Source organism: Marmota monax, unplaced genomic scaffold (assembly GCF_021218885.2).
Source record: "Marmota monax isolate L192 unplaced genomic scaffold, Marmota_monax_Labrador192_F-V1.1 WCK01_AAM20220418_F8-fsc00193, whole genome shotgun sequence".
In the NCBI taxonomy this organism is placed as follows: domain Eukaryota; kingdom Metazoa; phylum Chordata; class Mammalia; order Rodentia; family Sciuridae; genus Marmota; species Marmota monax.
In genome coordinates, this window is record NW_026695203.1 from 3,139,693 (window position 1) to 3,160,609 (window position 20,917).

Sequence of the window (20,917 nt, forward strand, 5' to 3'; positions counted from 1 at the left end):
TGAAGATGCCTAACATACAGAATAAGGAGAGGATTTTAAACATTGCCAAAAACCTGACAGGTCACATTTAGAGGGAAACCAAACTGGATCTCAGTGGATTTCTCAACCCAGACCCTCAAAGCTAGGAGGCCTTGGAATAGTATATACCAAGCTCTGAATGAAAATAGACTCCAACCAAGAATACTATACCCAGCAAAATTAAGCTTCAGAACTGGCAATGAAATTAAAATCTTCTATGACAAAGAAAAGTTAAAAAAATTCACAATTAGGAAGCCTGTACTACAAAACATACTCAATAAAATATTTCATAAAGAAGAATTGAGAAAAAAAGTGAAAACCAGCAAAGAGAGAAACTACCCTAGAAGAACAGTCAATCACAGGAGAAACAAATTCACAACAAAAATCAGAAATCATTTCTCAATAATAGCACTAAATGAAAATGGCCTAAACTCATCATCAAATCTATGTCTAAAGACATAGATTTGCAGACTGGATTACAAAACAAGAATCAACAATATGCTGTCTACGAGAGACTCACCTCAAAGGCAAAGACATCCACAGACTGAAGATAAAAGGATGGGAAAAGAAGACATATTATTTCTTGTCAACTATCCTCCTATCAGACAAAGTGGTCTTCAAGCCAAAGTGAATCAGAAGGGACAAAGAATATCATACTGCTTATGGTATCTGAAATTATACTACAAAGCTGTAGTAACAAAAATGGCATGGTATTGGAACCAAAACAGACATGAAGACCAATGGTACAGAATAGAAGACACAGGGAAAAACCCACATAAATGCAGTTAGCTCATACTAGACAAAGGAGCCATAAACCTACATTAGAGAAAAGATAGCCTCTTCAATAAATGGTGCTGGGAAAACTGGAAATTCATATGTAGCAGAATAAAATGAACCCCCCCACTCACCCTGCACAAAACTTAACTCAAAGTGGATCAAGGACCTAGGCATTAGAACAGAGATTCTGAACCTACTAGAAGAAAAAGTAGGCCCAACTCTCCATCATGTCAGCTTAGGAACCAACTTCCTAAACAAGAGTCCTAAGGAATCAAAGAATCAAGAATCAAAAATGGGATGGTATCAAACTAAAATGCTTCTTCACAGGAAAGGAAACAATCAAAACATGAAGAGAGAGCCTACAGAATGGGGAAAATATTTGCCACCTACACCTCAGGTAGAGTATTAATCTCCAGGATATACAAAAAACTCAAGAAACTTAACACCAAAAAATCCATTAAACCAATCAATAAATGGGCAAAGGAACTGAACAGGCACTTCACAGAAAAAGAAATACAAATGGCGAAAAACATATGAAAAAATGTTCAACATCTCTAGAGATTATACAAACACAAATTAAAACTACACTGAGATTTCATCTCACTCCAGTCAGAAGGGCAATTATCAAGAATACATGTGACATTAAACATTGGTGAGGATGTGGGGAAACAGGTACACTCATACATTGCTGGTGGGACTGCAAATTAATGCAACCCCTCTGTAAAGCAGTATGGAGACTCCTCAGAAAACGTGGAATGAGATCACCACTTGACCTAGCTATCCCAATCTTCAGTCTCACCCACAGTACTTAAAATCAGCATACTACAGTGACGCAGCCACATCAATATCTATAGTAGCTCAATTCACAATCACTAAGTTATGCAACCAACCTAGGTGCCCCTCAATAGATGAATGGATAAAGGAAACATGGTATATATACACAATGGAATATTACTCAGCCTTAAGGAAGAATGACTTTATGACTTTTGCTGGTAAATGGATGGATCTGGAGATATCATGTTAAGTGAAATAAGCCAATCCCAAGAAACCAAAGGTCAAATGCTCTCACTGATATGCAGATGCTAACGCACAACAAGGCAGGGAGGAGAATAAAAGTTTGGTGGGTTAGACAAAAGGGAATGGAGGAAAGGAGAGGGGATAGGAATAGAAAAGACAATAGAATGAATGGAACAGAACTTTCCTATGTACATGTAATAATCCACCACAGTGAAATCCACATCATGTACAACCACAAGAAGGGGATCCTAATTAGAGTAATTTACACTTCATGTATGCCTAATGTTCAAAATACAATCATGAAGTTGTTTTTTTTTAAGATAGCTATTTACAAAGCATTAGCAACCTTTACTAAAAGACACTGAGACTGTATGTGAAGTGAAAAGATCTCTTGGCCTCCAATATTCTACACATGGGAAGCAAGCTGAGAAGACTGCTCATTCACCAAGGTACATATTTGCTACTGACTTCATCATAAACTGCAAAGGAGAATGATGGAAAGGGGGGGTTCTGAAAAGGTGGAGCCAGGCAAGTTCTTATGCAGAAGGTCTGAATTGGAGTCAGTCCCAGGTAACAGAATCAGGGCCTAATTAGGGAACCTTCCCTAATCCTGGGTGGCTATTGGTGGCACCACTGAGTTTTGAAGTGGTTATTTAAGTATTATCATTGGTAATATGCTGGAAAATACTGAAATTGGTATCTAGAAGGGTGTTCCAACTGTAACATCAGATTATAAAAAATGACATAGCCCCTTTTCCCAATAATTTGAATTTCTCTGAAGTTGCGGTACTTCCAGTTTTTCCAATCTTCATGCTGGAATTTTTACTGAAGAAAGTTTGGTTTTGTGTTTGCATTGTGTATTGGATTTGCAATGGACAAAAATATTGTCTTTTAAGCTCATAGATCTCTGATACAGAGAAACCTCACCTGGATTCAACAATCATCATTAGAACCTAGATTTGTCTTGGGACGGGGATATAGCAGTTGGTAGAGTGCTTGCCTTGCATGCACACGGCCTGGGTTCATTCCCCAGCACCACACACACACACACACACAAAGAACCTAGATTTGTGATTGACATAGCCAGGACCCAGCCTTCCTCCCTCCCATATATCTCAACTTCTGAATGAAGGGAGAGGGGAAACTTCCATTTACTGAGGGAATCGAGAATGTGCATACAATCAGACTGGGTAGGAAAGAGCCTGCAGACAAGTGAAAGTCTTCTGGAGACTGGAAGGTGACATCCTGGCCTGAAGCAGGGTCTTTTGTCAGGCTGTGGTGCACGTGCAGTTTCCATCAAGGAGGAAGGAATAACACTCACAGTGCACCATGGAGTCCTTGGGTGTGGGAACAGGTGACACATGCTAAGGGGTCATAGCTCAGGGGTAGAGCATTTGACTGCAAACCAAGAGGTCCCTGGTGCAAATCCAGGTGTCCCCTACTGGTGTTTTTAAAAATTATTATTGGCAAATCTACACTGGTCTTTTCTCTGGTCAGTGTTCTTCTTGCCATTCATCCTCAGCACCACCCTTCCTATGGCTTGTGTCAGTTGTCTCTGGTGCCACCAGTTACCTGGCAAAAGGAGGACTCCTGTGGCCAGTGATCTGTTTGTTTTTCTGAAGGTCTTCCTTAATTGCTCTGTAAAGTTGACATTATGGAGCGACATATTGCTGAATCAGAGTCACCCAGACTGGATTTACATCAGAATTATCAGCTCCCTCACTAAAAATACAGACAGACCACCCCTAGTCTTTCTGATTAGTTCTTCTTAGAATCTTACAACTTTAACTTTGATTGGAGGGATCACAGACCCTTGCTAATGTCCATCCTAACAGCCAGTAATTCTAATAGGCAGGAAAATGGTATTGGAACTTACATTTGTAGATGTAAATGATGTTCCAGGATATGTTATATGTGCCATGGCCTGACAGTAGGCACACATGTGAAGGCGGTAAAATCCAGAGTGTGGCCAGGCAGCTTTAGAGTGCTTATTAGACACCCATAAAGAGCAGGGGGTATAGCTCAGGGGTAGAGCATTTGACTGCAGATCAAGAGGTCCCTGGTTCAAATCCAGGTGCCCCCTCTTTTTGCACTCAATGAACACAGTGTTCTGTTTCAAACTTTTTTCTACCACACTGATTCAGCTGTGAATATGGAGAGAGATGAGGAGGCTAGGTGTTCAGTACCACACATCATGAAATCTTCAAAGATGAGTCAGTGATCAAGGGTCTGGGGACAGAGAATATTTTAAGAAATGTCCCAAACAGTTGTGGAGTGCATAATGCTGATTTCTGCATGATTGCCTCACTATCTGGAGACCTGGGAGGAGCAGATGTGGCAGCTCTGGTCTGAAGACAGTCTGAGGGCACAGTTCAGAATTATTTACACTTCTGCTCACCCTGCTTTATAACACACTCCAAGGACCCATATGCACACAGCTGTCTGTAATTGGCTGGATGAAGTGACTTTGGCGTGTGTCTTCAGCTCCCAGCAACAGGCGCCAGAGTCAGCTGAGATCTTGCTCCAGCCAGGTCACCAGACCTTACAGTAAAACTCTCCAATCAGGGGTTTGACAAATCCCTCTTTCTCAGCAGCCTCGTCTTCTCTTCCTTAGGAAGGGAGAGAAGGTTCCATAAGGCCCCCACACTTGGAGTGGCAATGGGCTTGGCTTAAAGTCTCCTGATTTAAGTGTCAATCACATCCAAAAATGCCTTCACGGCAGCATCCCATAGGTGATTGGTTGAACATCTGTCCACCACAGCCCACCCCAGCAGACATAGGAAATCACCCAGCACAATTGCTAATGTCTTTAGCTTGGCCAACTGTATATCCGGGTGAGACTATGAGTGCTGATAAACTACACAGAAAGAGAGGCGAGATGTGGGGCTCATCCTGAGGTGACAGAGTCCAGACACTGTAAGTGAGACCCAGGCTATAGCCAGGGTCCATTCTGGAGGTGGGCATGGCTCTCTAACCAGGCTGGCTGAGGTCCTGGCCTGGCTTCCCTGGGTCCTGCCCAGTACATGAGCCTGGGTCTTCAGACTTCCCTGTCCGGCCAGGAGCTCCCTTCCACCCTGCCAACCACCGTCCCCTGGGTCTCTGCCAGCCTGAGGTGGGCTCCTCTCTAATCAGAGTGCCCTGACTAGAACCAGGAATGGGTACAGGCAAAAGACCCTCAGGCAAGTGAAGGGATCGAGCACTGGTAACTGGGCCTTGCTCACTTGAGATAATGAAAAATTAGGTGGTTCTGGGGGAAGGAAATGTAGAAGGCCAACTTCTACAGGAGAAAAGTTGAGTGAGACTTTCCCACAGTCCCCCAGGGACCAGAGAGCAGCAAGAGTGGCTTCAGATGAACTGATGATCCTACCTCTGAAGGAAAGCAAAAGGTAATTTCAAAGGTCACACTGTAATTGTAATTAAATGATTAGGTTTAGGCTATAGCTCAATCATGTCTCCTCTGAACCTTCTTTCATCGGGGATACCTTACATCCATACCATAACAACCCCCATCAGATAGACCTGGGGAGGCCCTGTAGAGTGCCCTTGGGTGTTACTCCTGCCTGGTGGCTTCATTTGGGCAGGGAATCCTAACTCCCTTCTCCCTCTGGTGTTTTTATTCAGGCTCCTGCTACTTGAGAGAATATTTTGGCTCATGGGTTTTTCTCTTACTTGCACGAAGTCTTTTTAAGGAACAAGATCAATGTTCACTCATCCCTGTGGTCTCAACATGGATGACAGTCTTGGCACCTTACAAGCTCCATGAGTGTTGGTTAGTGAGAGAGGGAGTGGTGGAGAGAAATAACAAGCCCCCCTCCTTGAGGCCTTGACATATAGAAGAGGCTCTGCTGGGTCTCATGTGAGGTCCATTAAAGAACAGGAACATCAGCTCTTGTCTGTCAGGAGCCGTCCATAGATTGCATGTTGGTCACCATGCATGGAAGGCTCTTGGAGGGAGGCTTCTGGTTTCTGGGAATGACCAGTGGACATTTCCTCTAGTCAGTTGCCCAGGGACATTGTGAATATCTATCCTGATCTGCTGTGGCCCACATAGCACCTGAGATGGGTGTGACCTGCCAAGATGTCAATCAACCTGCTGACTGTAAGACATCATGAAACAAGATTCTGCCCTTGAAACCTCATCCCTGCTTTTGATGTACCCCCTTAAATAAACCACCAGAGCAGCTTTTTCTTTGTCTAGTTCCAGAACCCTTATGGATTAGAACTATCAGGGGCTTCACCTATTGTAAATATATTACTGAATATTTGTGTTTGTTATTCACTAACAATTTGAGATTTTAAATTTTAGGGTGGCTTACATCCTCCTCGGCAGGAAGAAGAACTCCCAATGAGATGCTGGCCGTTGACCCCTGATACTTGTCTGGTAACTGGTGTGGACCTAGGAGAAACAATGGAGTCATGTGTCCTTTATCTATGCAAAGGGGGATGGAGCAGGGCCAGGTAATATGGAAGAGGGAGAGGGGAATGCAGACTACAGTAGAGAAAGTTAGAGAAAACAGTGGGAGATGAATGTGTAGGTAGCCTGGGTGTGGTGCCATGGATGAAAAGGTGCTAATGAGAGGCCCTACATAGGTGGGGTTGTAGCTCAGGGGTAGAGAATTTGACTGCAGATCAAGAGTTCCCTGGTTCAAATCCAGGTGCCCCCTTGTTTGTGAGACTTTTAGTCAGTGTATTGCACACAGTAGAGAAAGCAATGAATCAGTCATGCTCTCTGACCAACCACATTTCAGAAGAGCAGACTCACTGACCCTCATGTAACTGGTGCAAAAATTAGTTTCCAAGGCACAGATCCCTGTGTTCTCCCATACTCTCAGTTTTATTCAGCTCTACAAATCTTCCAGGAGAAGGTGGTCTGTGTCTTCTCTCTGTGTGTGCTGCATAGCACTCTGCTTGGGCTATAACAAAGGAGAGATTGATCCAGTGGTAACATGGTGCTCTCAACAATGGGAAGGTGCTCTGGTTTCTGAGCCCAGCATACCAGGATGCCAGTGAGAGGCCCTGAACCTTGGCACCGGGCCCTAGGGTCTGGAGCTCCCACCCAGGGCTCCGGCAGATCCTCTGGCCACACAAGCTCATGCCCTGACCCTCCCAGACCAAGATAGGGATAAGCAGGATTCTGGGTGCCTCTCTAGGACACAAGCCCAGGAGTAACATGATAGGGTAGTGCACCTGAGGCTTCCTAAAGGAGTGACCCGACCCTCCTGAACTTTTTTCTCTATTCTCCTGCAGACAAATTCATAATCCTGGGCTCCAGTGAGGGAACAGAAGCTGCAACCCTATTCCGAAATCAGAGTAGAAACAACATTTGTACCGGGACCCTTGTATCTGCCCTTAAAAGCTCATCTCACTAGTGCCTAATGAAGACCTCATGATTTTCTATGTCCAACATCCCCTACATTTAACAGTCTGTAGCCAAGAACATCAATAAAAAGCTGGAGGACTTTTGTTTCCATAGGGGACCTTGGATTAACCTGAATCCTGAATCCCCAGCTGGGCTGCCCATCACAGCACCTGATGTGGGAGGTGCTGAGCACAGGGAGTGTGCTTGTTGGAAATAAAGGTCAACAAGCCATCTTGGAAATCCTGAAGCTGCGTCTCTGGGAGTGAGGCCAAAGGACTTTTAACAAGCTCCTTAGATGAGACCCCAGTGGGAACTGAGAGCCTCTAGTTTATTTTAGTGCTTCATGGCATAGGCTTGAAAAGAGGTCATAATTAAGAGACATGCCCAAGCACACACGCTGGATTAATAACAGGGTTGGGACCAAATCCCACACTGCTGATCTTGGTCTTTCTCCACTAACCTAACCCTGAGCCAAGACACAACCTGCTGCTTGCATCTGCTTCCTGTTTCCCAACAGATCTGATGAGTTTGACCTTCCTAAGAAAGACCTGAAAGAGTTTCAATTTAGACATTACTAGACTAACTAGACCCAAAAGGAGACAGACTAAAAGAACACACACTGAATTTGCACCATGAACCTCTTAATCTGCAGTAAAATGCTCATCACTTGGACAGAAACTCACTTCAAACAAGTTCCCTAAATGACTCAATTTAACAATGTGGGTTCCCCCAGGGAAGTGTCTTCCAGTAACCCATAGTAGTTTCTATTTATTCCTGGTTAAGATCCATGACCTGGATAATCCACCACATGAAACCAGTCCTCTTTGGGTCATCATCCCCCTCCCTTCCTTACTGCCCCTCATTTGAGTGTCCAGAAGCTTCCTTGCTCTGCCCAGCATGTCTCCTCCTTCTGCCTTCAGCTGGGTGCACTGGCTTTGGACTTGGCTGCTGGCACAACCCTCCCCTCTCCTCTCCTCCTTTCTTCACCTCCAACAGGCCCATTTACTCTAGAATCTTCTGCAGCACTCTCTGTCCACTGCACCCTCACTCTTGAACTGCTGGCTGGATTTTGTTTTCTTTTCTATTTCCCATGGCCAAATTCTTGGCCTTGGCCCTCTTGAGCTCAGCTGTGGAAAGTGGAAGCCACCCTCCTGTTGAGCAGCCCTGCTGTTTTCCAAGGTCTTGCCCCCATCAATCAGCATCCATGGAGGAGCAGGAATTGGGCTTTGGTCTGTTTGACTTGGGGTCCAAAGCACAGGCCCAAAGGGGCTTCTTAACTGGGAGGAGGATTCTCTCCCTCTGCTGTCTGAGCCACTGCCTAGGCACCCCAGAGGGCAGGAGAATGGTGGCCCTTTCCCCACACCCAATGCACATCCAAAGGAGATCACACAGCGTCTTCTGCTGTAGCCATAAGCCATGTAGGTTTCAAACATGTGGCACAGGTTTTCTGATGGGGTGGAAAGGTCCAGTAGATGTGCTCACTCACCAAAATGACAGGAAGCTCCTGGAATTCTGTAAGATGTTCTATCTGCTGGGCAAATCAGAACACAAATATCTATCTTGGGCCACAGGACACAGCACAATATGGGTGGCTGACTGTGCCAGCAGCCAAGTCCAAAGCCAGTGCACCCAGCTGAAGGCAGGAGGAGACATGCTTTTGGGCACTCAAATGAGGGGCAGTAAGGAAGGGAGGAAGATGATGACCCAAAAGGACTGGTTTCAGCCCTTCTGGGTCTGCAAGTTACTGAGTTGTTAGTTGAACCTATGCAGAATGGTCCTTGCACACCTCTACTCCCTGCTGGGGGAAGTTTCAGTGTTGGAGGATAATAGCTGATTCAGGGGATAAAAAAGAAAAACTGGTGGGCACCAGAATTTCAACCAGGGACCTCTTGATCTGCAGTCAAATGCTCTGTCTGCAGGCCAGGCCCCCTCCCTGACTTCTGAGTTTGGGTTCAGCACTAACAAACAAGTGGCTTTCCCCACTATGGACTGCCATGCATGTAGCTGACATCTGCCCTTAGGCTGCCGTGGCACCTGGCAGACTGCCCTTTTCTGGCCATGAGCTCACCCTTCCCTGTGCTTTGCGTGCACAAAGAAGCCTCCTTTGCCCTGACCTGAGGTTCCTCTTCCTCAGCATACCTCCATCAAAACCAGTGGGAAGAGTTTGGGTTCCTCTACCATGTCCTCTTTCATGGTCTTCTGCCCTCATCCTATATGGCCAAGTCCATGGCTTTGGCAGAGTCTCCAGGGACATGTGGCCAAAAAAGCAATAGCCTCCAAGGTAGACCAGGATGAACCCCAGCTTCTCTGCAAGTGGCACAGCTGGGGGTCACCACACCTGGCCACATAGGACTTAAAGAGCAGGCTCATGGCCCCTGAGCTGGGACTCTGCCCTTTCCTCAGCCTCTCCTAGCACGTCCCCACCTACAACAGGATGGCCCACACTGGAGAATATGTCCCTGTTCCCTGGTAGACTCACCGCAGTGATTGAAGCCACTCACTACCCATCCCACCACCAGAGACCTGACAGATACCCAAACCACAGCCACCAAGAGGGCCATAGAAAATGGTGGCCAAAGGGAGGGATTCAGTCATTCTTATTACACAGACAAGTACAATGTGGTGTAAGGAAGGAAGCAGGGAAGGAGGTGCGGGGAGAGAGAGGGTGGGGGGAATGCTGCTTTAAAAAAATCCCACACCAGCTCCTCCAAGTTTGTCATTAAATATATTATAGATTTTCAAGAAATGCTTTCAACTGAAAACATATAGAAAATTTATAAAACACAAATAAGCATCAGGAGCAAATTTAAATGATCTATAATTTAACCAGTAAAGTCACCACTGTTAACAGTTCAGATTTCATCCTCCCAAACATAAAAGTACACATCCCTAGGCAGTGACCTCGGGCCCAGCTGTGGCAGGGATTGAGTGCATTTCCAGCTCCCGAGCCCTCCCACAGACTCCTGCTCCAGCCTGGGCTGCATTCCACCCTTATCAGTTTTCCCTGTCCTGCTATATGAAGATAACTATTCTAGATTTAACAGTGACCATGTCCCTGAACATGTCCCAGAACAGAGCCCTAAGTTGACACAGAGGAGAAGCTATAAATTACTGTGAGTCTTTTTAAAAAATGTTTTTATTAGCGCATCATACATATACACACTAGGGGGGTTCAATTTTTTTGTACTTAAAAAGGCGTTTAATGTTTAATAAGAAAAATTTGATGACATTTTTCTTTCTGATGCTGCGGACTGAACAAAGAGCCTCTGGCATGACAAGCAAATGCTCTCCCACTCAGCTAACCTTTCTTTTTATTTTTTATTTGTTCTTTTTTGATATATGTGACACGAGAGTGTATTTTGACATATTATACATACATGGAGTGTAGATTACTCTAATTAGGATCCCATTCTTGTGGTTTTACATGATGTGGAGTTTCACTGTGGTGGATTTATTACATGAACATAGGAAAAGTTCTGTTCCTTTCATTCTATAGTCTTTTCTATTCCTATCTTTTCTCCAATGTAGGGTTATGGCTCCTTTATCCTAGTATGAGATAACTGTATTTATGTGGTTTGTCTCTGTGCCTTCTATTCTGTACCATTGGTCTTCATGTCTGTTTTGGTGCCAATACCATGCCATTTTTGTTACTATATCTCTGTAGTATAGTTTTAGGTACCTTTCAGGCAGTATGAAATGCCCTTCTTTGTCCCTTCTGATTCACGTTGGCTTGAAGACCACTTTGTCTGATAGGAGGACAGAAACCCTTGCTTGTTTACAAGATACAGATGAATGATATGTCTTTTCCCATCCTTCTACCTTCAGTCTGTGGATGTCTTTGCCTTTGAGTTGAGTCTCTGGCAGACAGCATATTGTTGGGTCTTGTTTTGTAATCCAGTCTGCAAATCTATGTCTTTAGATTGATGAGTTTAGGCTACTTACATTCAGTACTATCACTGAAAAATGAGAAATGATTGTTATTGCCATCAGTTCTGGTTTTTAATGTGAATTGGTTTCTCCTGTGATTAACTGTTCTTTTAGGGCAGTTCCTTTATTTTGCTGGTTTTTACTTTTATTTCTCATGTTTTCTTTATGAAATATTTTATTTAGTATGTTTTGTAGTGCAATCTTCCTAGTTGTGAATTTTTTTAACTTTTGTTTGTCATGGAAGACTTTAATTTCATTGTCAGTTCTTAATCTTAATTTTGCAGGGAATAGTATTCTTGGTTGGAATCCATTTTCTTTCAGAGTTGGTATATATTATTCCAAGGCCTCCTAGCTTTGAGGGTCTGGGCTGGAAATCAGCTGAGATCCAATTTTTTTTCCCTCTAAATGTGACCTGTAAGTTTTTTGGCAGTCTTTAAAAATCCTCTCCTTATTCTGTATGTTAGGCGTCTTCATAATAATGTGATTTGCCAGGAGCTGACTCCCCTGGCTGCCAAAATGTTTCCTTTGTCATCCTGGAGCAGTAGGAAGAGATGCAGCTTGACACTGTGCAGCACACCTTTTGGTAAGTCTGGGCGTGTCTTTGATCTCAGGTCTCTCCATACACAGATATGCCACAAACCTCCTAAAAATCTGTGTTCCTTTCATTTCCTCATTTCTTCACTTTGCTTGTGGGTGGACTATTCTGATTGGCACTGCTGGCAGCGGTGGGGGGCAGTGGGGCTAGGACTTCTTCCTTATTTTGTAATATCCAAACTCCTGAAAATCTTATCTGCTTTGAAAGTCCAGTATTAATTCCCAGTACAGTCCCTTTTTATTCAACCCACCTTACTGAGAAGATGCTTATCTGCTTTCTCGGTTTCATACCATGGTGCAGCCAGGTATGATCTCTTCTGCCATCTTGAAACCTCCCTCATTGTGACATAACCATACATGCATGGAATATATCTGATTGTTTCAAGAGGTGATGGGCACTTTCTACAGGGTTGGAGGAATGTGTTGTGATTGATAGTCTTTTCTGGAAGGTTACTTGCAAGCAGAGTACTTTAAAGTGTGCATTTGGTTCATATTGTGCAAGTGTGCAAAGCTGCATGCCCTTGGTTAGCCATTACAGTGTTGTTTGTAAAAATGAGAAAATGAACTAAACTGTATCAACTTGGTGTGGGTGCTCAGAACTCCACATAGACAGACTGATTGCATCAACGGTATTTCTGTGGGCAATTAAGATGCCTGGAATGGGGTGATCAAGGGCAATTTTCAGCCTTTTCTACCCCTTAAGAAACTTTCATCCTCAAATCTAATTAGGGGACACATTTTAGCTATGGCATCACACATAGGTCCATAAAGATGTGCAAATAAAATGGTTCTCAAAGGTCGTCCTCAAGCAAATGCTATATTTCTTGAGGTTGAATTGAAGGGGTTGTCTTCTAACCATGTGTAGGAGACAGAGGTGTGGACATGTCACACATAGTAAACTCCATTTTTTCCATCTAGATTTAGTTTTCAAGGGTATCCTGGCATCTCAATTCCATCAGTTTTTGAAATATTTTGATTTCCAGTTTGAACCAACATGCTGAGCCAACAATAAAACTAATCCCCAGCTTCTCCAATTAGAGACACTGAATCCAGAATTTAAAACAATAAGGAACTTAGCAGTATTTAACATTACTTTCTTCTCTCCTTGGTCCATGGCTGTCATGAATTCATTTCTACATACATTCCCCCTATTTTTAGTGTTATGAATAAGCATAGTCTGGTGATTATTTTGGCATTTAAGTCTCCACCTGCAAGGTGTGACTCTGGAGTTGGCATGCTGGAATTTTCTCATATTATTGATCAACAGAAAGAGGCAATAGGTCTGAGATAAGAGGAGAAGCAAGGGAGGAACAGGCTCAGCTCAGCGGGAGAGCAGGAGGGCCTCCAGCTGTCAGGGAGGCTTGGCGCTCTTCTGGTTAGGAAACCTGCAGGTTGTGCAAATCCTATGAATTCCTATGACAATCCTTGGGATCTCACTTTCCAGATCAGATCCCCAAGTTGTCACACCAGGGAAGCTGTGAATTAAATTTACATCATAATTTAGCAGTCTTGCAGAATCAAATACTGCCTGGGGTTTTCTGGAAATTTTTATAGCTCCTAGAAATAAGCGATTTGGGTTCTTTTTTTTTTTTTCTTTCCCAACAAATGTCAACTCTACACCTCTTTGGGAAAAGGTCTTTTCTATTGTTTATCATTAGTGCATTAAAGTTATTCATAAGTTGGGTTCATTTTGACGAAATCAAACATGTATGGAATTTGGTTTCAATTTCATCCCCACTTCTTACCCTCCCTTATACTCCTGTCACCACTCTATTGATCTTCTTTTCACTCACTTATTTTTCACTGATGCTTTCTACATATACATAAAGGTGAAATTTTCTGTGGTACCATTTATATATACATATAACATGATTTTGTTAAATTCATTCCCTATTTCCTCCCATTTCCAATCCACTCCCTCTGTCTCCTTCTTCTATACCACTGATCTTCCCTTTATCCTTATGATATTTGATACTTACACACCTTCTTTCCCTTAATTTGGTCTCACTTCCACATAGGAAAGAAAACACTCCTTGATTTTTCTGAGTCTGGCTTATTTCACTTAACATGATGTTCTCTATTTCAGTCCATTTACCAGCAATTTTCATTGAGTTCTTCACTGTGTTCAAAAGGAGGGGGCACCTGGATTTGAACCAGGGACCTCTTGATCTGCAGTCAAATGCTCTACCCCTGAGCTATACCCCCTGTTGCCTTGTGTATGTCTAATGAGCACTCTAAACCTGGGGTGGCCACACCTTGGATTTTAGCACCATCACATGTATAATTGCTAGTGTTTGACCTTCACATGCATCATATCCCGAAAGTCATTTAAAAATACAAGTGTAAGTTCCAATACCATTTTCCTGCCAATTAGGATTATTGGATGCTAGTAAGAACATTGACAAGGGATTGTTTCCCCAGCTCCATGAAACTTTCATGATTATAAGTTGAACTAATCAGAAAAACATTTGGCTGAGCACAGAAGCCCAGGGATTGGATAGTGCTCTTGCCTGTTCAGAGGCACAGAAATATCTCCAAGCTTCAGGTGAGCACAAGCTATAGCCACAGAGGTGATAAACTGTGGAAAGGGGTGACCATACCTCCTCAATTGCTCAGGAGGCACACTGGAGAACCCAGCACAGTCTCTGGAGAGTGGGGAAGATGACCAAAAACCTTTCTAATAAGGAGACTGCTAAATCAGGGCAGTAGAAGGAGATACTGCAGCTGCACCTGGATTTGAATGAGGTACCTGCAGTCAAATGCTCTCCCCCTGAGACATATCCCCAAATCCTTAAAGAAAAGAGCATAATGACATAGTTTATACCCTTGCTCATTATCAGAGGGTGAACATTTAGGTCGCTCTGCCACAGATTTGCATGGCACCATTTTTCTGGCTCCATTCTTCACTTCAGCAAAGACTGGAGACTCCAGAGCAAAGGTGGAAATAGCTGTGGGCATTTGCATCCATGGAACAAGAAAGGAGCTGTGAGGAAGAAAGAGAGGCCACAGGCAAGGACCTCAGAGGAGCTGAAGTCATGACTGAGGGGCAATGTAGGGTCCACAATGGGTACACAAATAGGAGAGCCACAGGGGTTACCTAGGATCATGGCCTAGAGAGAGACGGAGGAGAAGAGGGTCAACATGAGGATAATGAATAGGTTCAGTAAGAGCAAGAAGAAGAGGTAGGAATGAGGAGAGGTGTGAGGAAGGACTTTGCAGGTTCTAAGACCTTGAGAGGGAACAGCCATGAGTATGGGTTGGGTTGGGGTTTTGTGTAGGATGAGATTTGACTGTGCATCTGAATACACAAATAGCCAAAAATCAACACAAGACACTAATGGGCAATTAAACCAGATGTTTCCTTTTCTCCCAAGTGAAAGAATAATTAGGTGGTCCAGGTTTGACATGGCATGCCATAAGGTTAAATGCCATAGTCCTTCTCTCCAGTTATTCTAGTGCTCTGCCTTCAAGGTACCACTTGGCATCTCCCACTTTAGAATCACAACACCATCCATGGAACAGAAAAAAAGGGATAAGAGACAAACTTTTCCCTGTAAAATATTGTGCTAAAACGAATGAACAGTGGTGCCTGGGAAACTGCACTCCAATAGACTGTTTAGGTGATTCTAATTCATACATGAGGTTAAGAATAACCATAGTAGAGCCTCAGTGTTAGCTGCTTGTGGTAAAGAGAATGTTTATCTGGTGTGTACAGAAGAAGAGGAGGAAATTGAGGCATCTGTGTAGGAGAGGGTGTCAAAAGGAAGCATGAATAGGGGGCACCTGGATTTGAACCAGTGACCTCTTGATCTGCAGTTAAATGCTCTACCCCTGAGCTATACCCCCTGCCATCATGTGTGTATAATAAGCCCTTTAAACCTGGATGGCCACACCCAGAAATCCCCACCTGGACATGTGCACTTGCTAGTGCTCTGCTATCATATACTAACTTCCTGCCAGGCCACACCCCTTCCTGTCTATACACTTGTAGGTGTAATCTGCACCTTCTTCCTCCTTAGAACCTAGCTAACTCTGGAGCCTAAAAATGGTGGCTGTCTGCAGCAGGAACCTCCATCACACTGAACTAGAGGAGCCAGAGTACAAGAGCTGGCTGCTCAGCAGACCCTTTGGAGGTGAGGGTGGCACTGGGAATTGGCACTTTGATAGACTGTCCAGGTGATTCTAATTCGTACTTGAGGTTGGGGGTCTGGGATGGCAAGAGCACACCTGGTTTCCCTGTGAGACCTCCATCCTCTGGGAAAGGACCTAGGGATCCCGTGTGCCTCTAGCAGCTCCCTGCAGGATCTGACTCAGAGACAGGTTTGAGCTATTGCTTTAATCTATGCCTGTGTTAGTCAGCTTCTCACTACTGTGACTCTTTTAGTCAGGTGTTTTGGTCACAGTATTTCATCACTGTGACCAAAACACCTGACAGGAAAACATTTTAAGGAGGTAAAGTTTATGTGGTACTCATATTCGCAGAGGTTCATTCCATCCCAGCCAGCTCCATTCTGCAGGTCTTCAGCTGAGGCAGAACGTCATGGCAGATGGTGTGGTAGAGGAAAGCAAGTCAGGACATCACTCCAGGAAGCAGAGAGAGATTCCCTCACCACAGACAAAATACATACCCCAAAGGCAAGTCCTCAGTCACCAGCTTCCTCGAGCCACACACCACCTACTATAGTTACCAACTAGTTAAACCCTATCAGGGGATCAAGGCACTGATAATGTTAATGCTCTCATAACCCAATCACTTCTCCTCTATACCTTCTTGCATTTTCTCACACATTATCTTTTTGGGGATACCTCATATGTAAATGATTATGGTAACCAAAATACCTCACAAGAACCCTTTCTAAGGAATAAATGTTGATTTTGGGCTCATTAATTCAGAGGGTCAGTTCAAGGCTACCTTATGCCAGTATCTGGGGCCAAAGATGAGGCTGAGTACTATCATGGAGGAAGAGTGTGGCAAAGGAAATCTGCTCAGTTTATGGCAGGCAGGAAGCAGAGACAGTGATTGAGCCACACAGGAACTAAATTTAAACCCCAGTGATATCCCAGTGGCTACTTCCTCCAGGTATACCCCAGCTGCCTCCAATTACCACCCAGTTAGTTCAGGCAAATGGTTCGTTCATCAGACAGATTAATGCACAGTTTCAGTACCAGCTCCTCCCTTTATAAGGGAAGGCCAAAATTAAGTCTGAGTAGGGAGCACCTGGATTTGAACCAGGGACCTCTTGATCTGCAGTCAAATGCTCTACCCCTGAGCTATACCCCCTGCTACTTCTCTAGGGCTTCATTGTGTCTTGAAGTCCTAAGCCACTCGTGGCAACCTGTGACAAACAAACTCTTCTTAACATTAAGAAACAAATAGATTCTACTGTCATGTATAACTACAAAGAAAAAAAAACTTTAAAAAAGAATGAGACTATAACACAATAATACTTTAATGCACCACTCTCATCCTGAGATAGATGAATCAAACAAAAACTAAATAAAGATGCTACAGAACAAAAAACACAATTAAATTTGGACTTAACAGATATCTATAGTATATTTCATCCATCAATGTCTGAATTCACTTTATTCTCAGCAACACATGGAACATTTTCTAAAACAGACCATAGTTTAGGCCACAATGCACATCTTAGCAAATAAAAAAAAAGTAGAGATAATATCTTGCATCTGTCAGATCAAAATAGAATGAAAATAGAAATCCATGAAAGCTAAAAAACCAAAATGACTCTAAAACCTGAAGACTAAATAGTACACTTAGAATGATGAAAGGATAACAAAAGAAATCAGAGGAAATTTTCAAAAATATTTAGAAGAAAATGAGAATACTGATATCAAAATATTTGGGACAGACTGAAGGCATTTCTAAGAGGAAAATCCATGGCATTGTGCTTATATATTAAAAGAATAGAATGGTACCAAATATCTAACCCAACATTACATCTCAAGGCCTTCAGAAAATAAGAACAAACCAACACCAAAAACCAGTAGAAGCCAAGAATAGTTAAAATCAGAGGCTAAATCAATGAAATTCAGTGAGCACTGACTGTAACTGAGTAACCCTCCTGACATCTGCAGCCTCCTTCAGGTCTTCACCTCCTGGTGGTGCTTGTCCTTATTAGCAGTCTTGCCCCCGTCCCCCAACCTAAACCCGAGAATTAGGGACCTGGGAATGCAGAAACACATCTCATCACACAGTGGCCAGCTCTGGCCAAACCAAGTGCCATTTGTCCTTGACTGAGAACAAGGGATGAAGGTGGAATGTGCAGGTGGAAGAGAAGCAGAGGCACAGGGAGGTGGGAGGGCTCTCCAGGAGGCTTCTGAGACCTACTGTGTGTGCACTGTACTAATGAGGAGGGGGGGACTTCAAGTCAAGGTGGCCTTGGGGGTCTTGGATGATGACAGTAGGGTAGTAGGGTTGAGAACGGAGGCCCTATACATAAAAGGGATGTCATTGCAGCCCCATGATATGCAGCTTTGAAAAGCAGGATCGAAAGTGGTTTCTATCAACCCCAATGGAGATCTCCCAATGTCACTCAGAGCCCACCTAAGAAGTACTGGTTATGGTAGCTACCAAAATAGTACATAAACAAGGGGGCACCTGGATTTGAACCAGGGACCTCTTGATCTGCAGTCAAATGCTCTACCCCTGAGCTATACCCCCTGCTGCTAGGGATGTGAAATAAGCACCTGAAACCTGGATGGCCACACCCTGGATTCTCCACCTGGAGAGGTGCACTTGCTAGGGTCTGCCTTCATGAGCTTCCTTCCTGCTAGGCCACTCCCTGACTAGGCAGGTGTAACCAGCATGTTCCTCCTCCCTAAAACCTGGCTGAACATAGGGCATAAAATGATGGATGTCTACAGCAGGAACCTCCTTCTCACTGAACTAGAAGAGCCAGACCATAGAGCGGGCTGCTCAGCAGATGCTCTGGAGGTGAGGGTGGGGCCTGGGATGGACAGGAGCAAACATTCTTGATTCCTTCCTGACAACCCCTAACCCAACCCTCTGAGAAGGGGATGGAGGGATCACGCGTGCCTCTAGCAGATCCATGTGGGATTCTGACTCTCTGACAGTTTGGAGGTACTCATTTAATCTGTACCTATGTTAGTTCACTCTTCATCACTGTGACCAAAATACCTGACAAGAACAACTTATGGGAAGATAAGGCTCCCAGTTTCAGAGGTGCAATCTGTGATCATAAGACTGAAGTGTTCTGGGCCTTAGTGGAGTCAGAACATTATGGGAGAAGTTGGTGGTGCAGGAAAGATGTTGGTTTGTGGCAGCCAGAAAGCAGAGACAGCAAGTGAGGCACCAGGGACAAAGTACAAACCCCAGGGCACGTCCCAAATCACCACATCCTTTACTACTCCACAATGCCTAGAGTTACTAGTCTGTTCATTCAAATAATTAATCCATCAAATGGATTAATCCACTGATTGGGTTACACCAATCAGAATCAAATAATTTCATGTCTGGACATTTTCTGATTTAAAACTGGAGATTTAGGGGGACACCTGAAAACCAAACCCTGTTAGTGCTCTAGGATACTGTAAAAGTGAAAAACGGACATTAATTAATCATCCCTCCCCCAAGAAAATAATCTGATCAGAGACTGAGTCACAGTGGAACCCATATTGATGATGAAGGCTTCTGTTCACCAAACCCTCTGGGCAGGGGATGAACTGCCCCTCTGCTCTCCTCTTCCTCCCCTCTCTCACTCTATTTTCACAATCCTTCAAGGCTCACACAGGGGGCCTAAAGAGAGGATCCATTCCTCTGAGAGGTGAAGAAGTGGGAGTCAGAGATCCACAGTCCCTGGAGCATGAACAGGAGAGTAGCTGCAAACCTGTGGTCCCTATGAACAGAGGGGTCAGCAGGTGACAGCATCTTGAACCAGCGCTGCCTACTATCAGGCATTTGCTTTGCCCTGAGTTATCCCCTTGTCCCTGTCTAGACCTCCCTGGTTAACACTGGTCACAGGATCTCATATCTCTTTGTTCTAGTGAACTAGAGCGAGGTGAATGACCTCACTCAGACAGACCTCATTCTCACCCTGAGCTACCCTGTCCTTCGCCAGAGACCTGTCCCAGCACTTCTAGAAGTCTTCCTGCCCAGCACCCTGCAGCCTCCTCCTGCTCCTCAGCACCTGTGGGGGGAGACAGTTTGCAGAATCTCTGTTCAGACCTAGAACCTTGCTGTTTCCTTATCTCCTGAGTTTTTCTTCACTATTCCCCTCCATTAGGACTCCCCACTTCCTCACACCCCCCTGCATATTGCTGCCCTTAGGGGTTCATCTTGCATCTCCACTCTCTGCTCTCTTCTCCTTCATGTTGCAATCCTAGGTGGAAAGTGAGACATCTTTCCAGAGAGGTCAGGATACCAGATTGGCCCCACACCACCAGCTCAGCAGCTGAAGAGGCACTACTAGGCATAGCATGTGACTACCCAAGTACCCAAAGTTCAGGGTCCATCTCTAATGCAAGATCTGAAAAAATTCTTAGAAAAGGGCCAGATATGGGAATAACTGGGCCAAGAGACTCATGTGCCACAGTCTGCCTTCTGAATCAGAGTCACATGCAAACCATACTCACCTCTACCCAAGGCCCACGGCCTCATCCAATCTATCTGAGTTTTCTAAATATGCTCAAGATCCATACTGTTTCCCAAAGCCACAGTCTGTCTTTCCTACCATAAATTTGATTTGTGCAATTTAATTGTACATAATGGTAGCATTGGATGTTAAATATTCATACATGCACAAAATATAACAATATAATTTGACCAATATCATTCTCCAGTATTTCCCCGTTCCATCCTCTTCCTCCCCTGGTAGCTTTCCTGTACTCTACTGATCTCCCTTCAATTTTCTTGACATCCCCCCAACTTTCTTTTCCTTTTCCCTCTGTATCTATCACATATGAGAGAAGATACATAATTTGTGATGCAGAGTTTGGTGCATTTTGATTAACAAATGAGACTTGACCATTTGCAAGCTCTGACATTTGTTTTTGATTTCTTCTCTCTGTAGTATTTTATCAAATATTTTCCATAGTGCCAACTTAGTGGTTATGAATTCTTATAGTTTCTGCTTATCTTGGAACGTTTTAATTTCTTCTTGATTCTAAAGGATAGCTTTGTTGGCTCTAGCAATCTTGGTGGACAGTTATTTTCTTTCAGTATTTTAACACATCATTCCAAGCCAT

The 20,917-nt window shown here is 44.0% G+C and overlaps 6 non-coding genes across 6 annotated transcripts; 2 read left to right on the top strand and 4 right to left on the bottom strand.

Annotated features, from left to right (window-relative positions):
* Positions 1–3,180: 3,180 nt before the first annotated feature.
* Positions 3,181–3,252, top strand: Trnac-gca (transfer RNA cysteine (anticodon GCA)). The gene has a single exon. It is a non-coding gene; the product is annotated as a tRNA-Cys (tRNA).
* A 571-nt stretch (positions 3,253–3,823) lies between these two features.
* Positions 3,824–3,895, top strand: Trnac-gca (transfer RNA cysteine (anticodon GCA)). The gene has a single exon. It is a non-coding gene; the product is annotated as a tRNA-Cys (tRNA).
* Positions 3,896–13,825: 9,930 nt separating this feature from the next.
* On the bottom strand, positions 13,826–13,897 carry Trnac-gca (transfer RNA cysteine (anticodon GCA)). Its single transcript has one exon. It is a non-coding gene; the product is annotated as a tRNA-Cys (tRNA).
* A 1,569-nt stretch (positions 13,898–15,466) lies between these two features.
* Trnac-gca (transfer RNA cysteine (anticodon GCA)) lies at positions 15,467–15,538 on the bottom strand. Its single transcript has one exon. It is a non-coding gene; the product is annotated as a tRNA-Cys (tRNA).
* Positions 15,539–16,901: 1,363 nt separating this feature from the next.
* Positions 16,902–16,973, bottom strand: Trnac-gca (transfer RNA cysteine (anticodon GCA)). The gene has a single exon. It is a non-coding gene; the product is annotated as a tRNA-Cys (tRNA).
* A 1,329-nt stretch (positions 16,974–18,302) lies between these two features.
* Trnac-gca (transfer RNA cysteine (anticodon GCA)) lies at positions 18,303–18,374 on the bottom strand. Its single transcript has one exon. It is a non-coding gene; the product is annotated as a tRNA-Cys (tRNA).
* Positions 18,375–20,917: the final 2,543 nt, after the last annotated feature.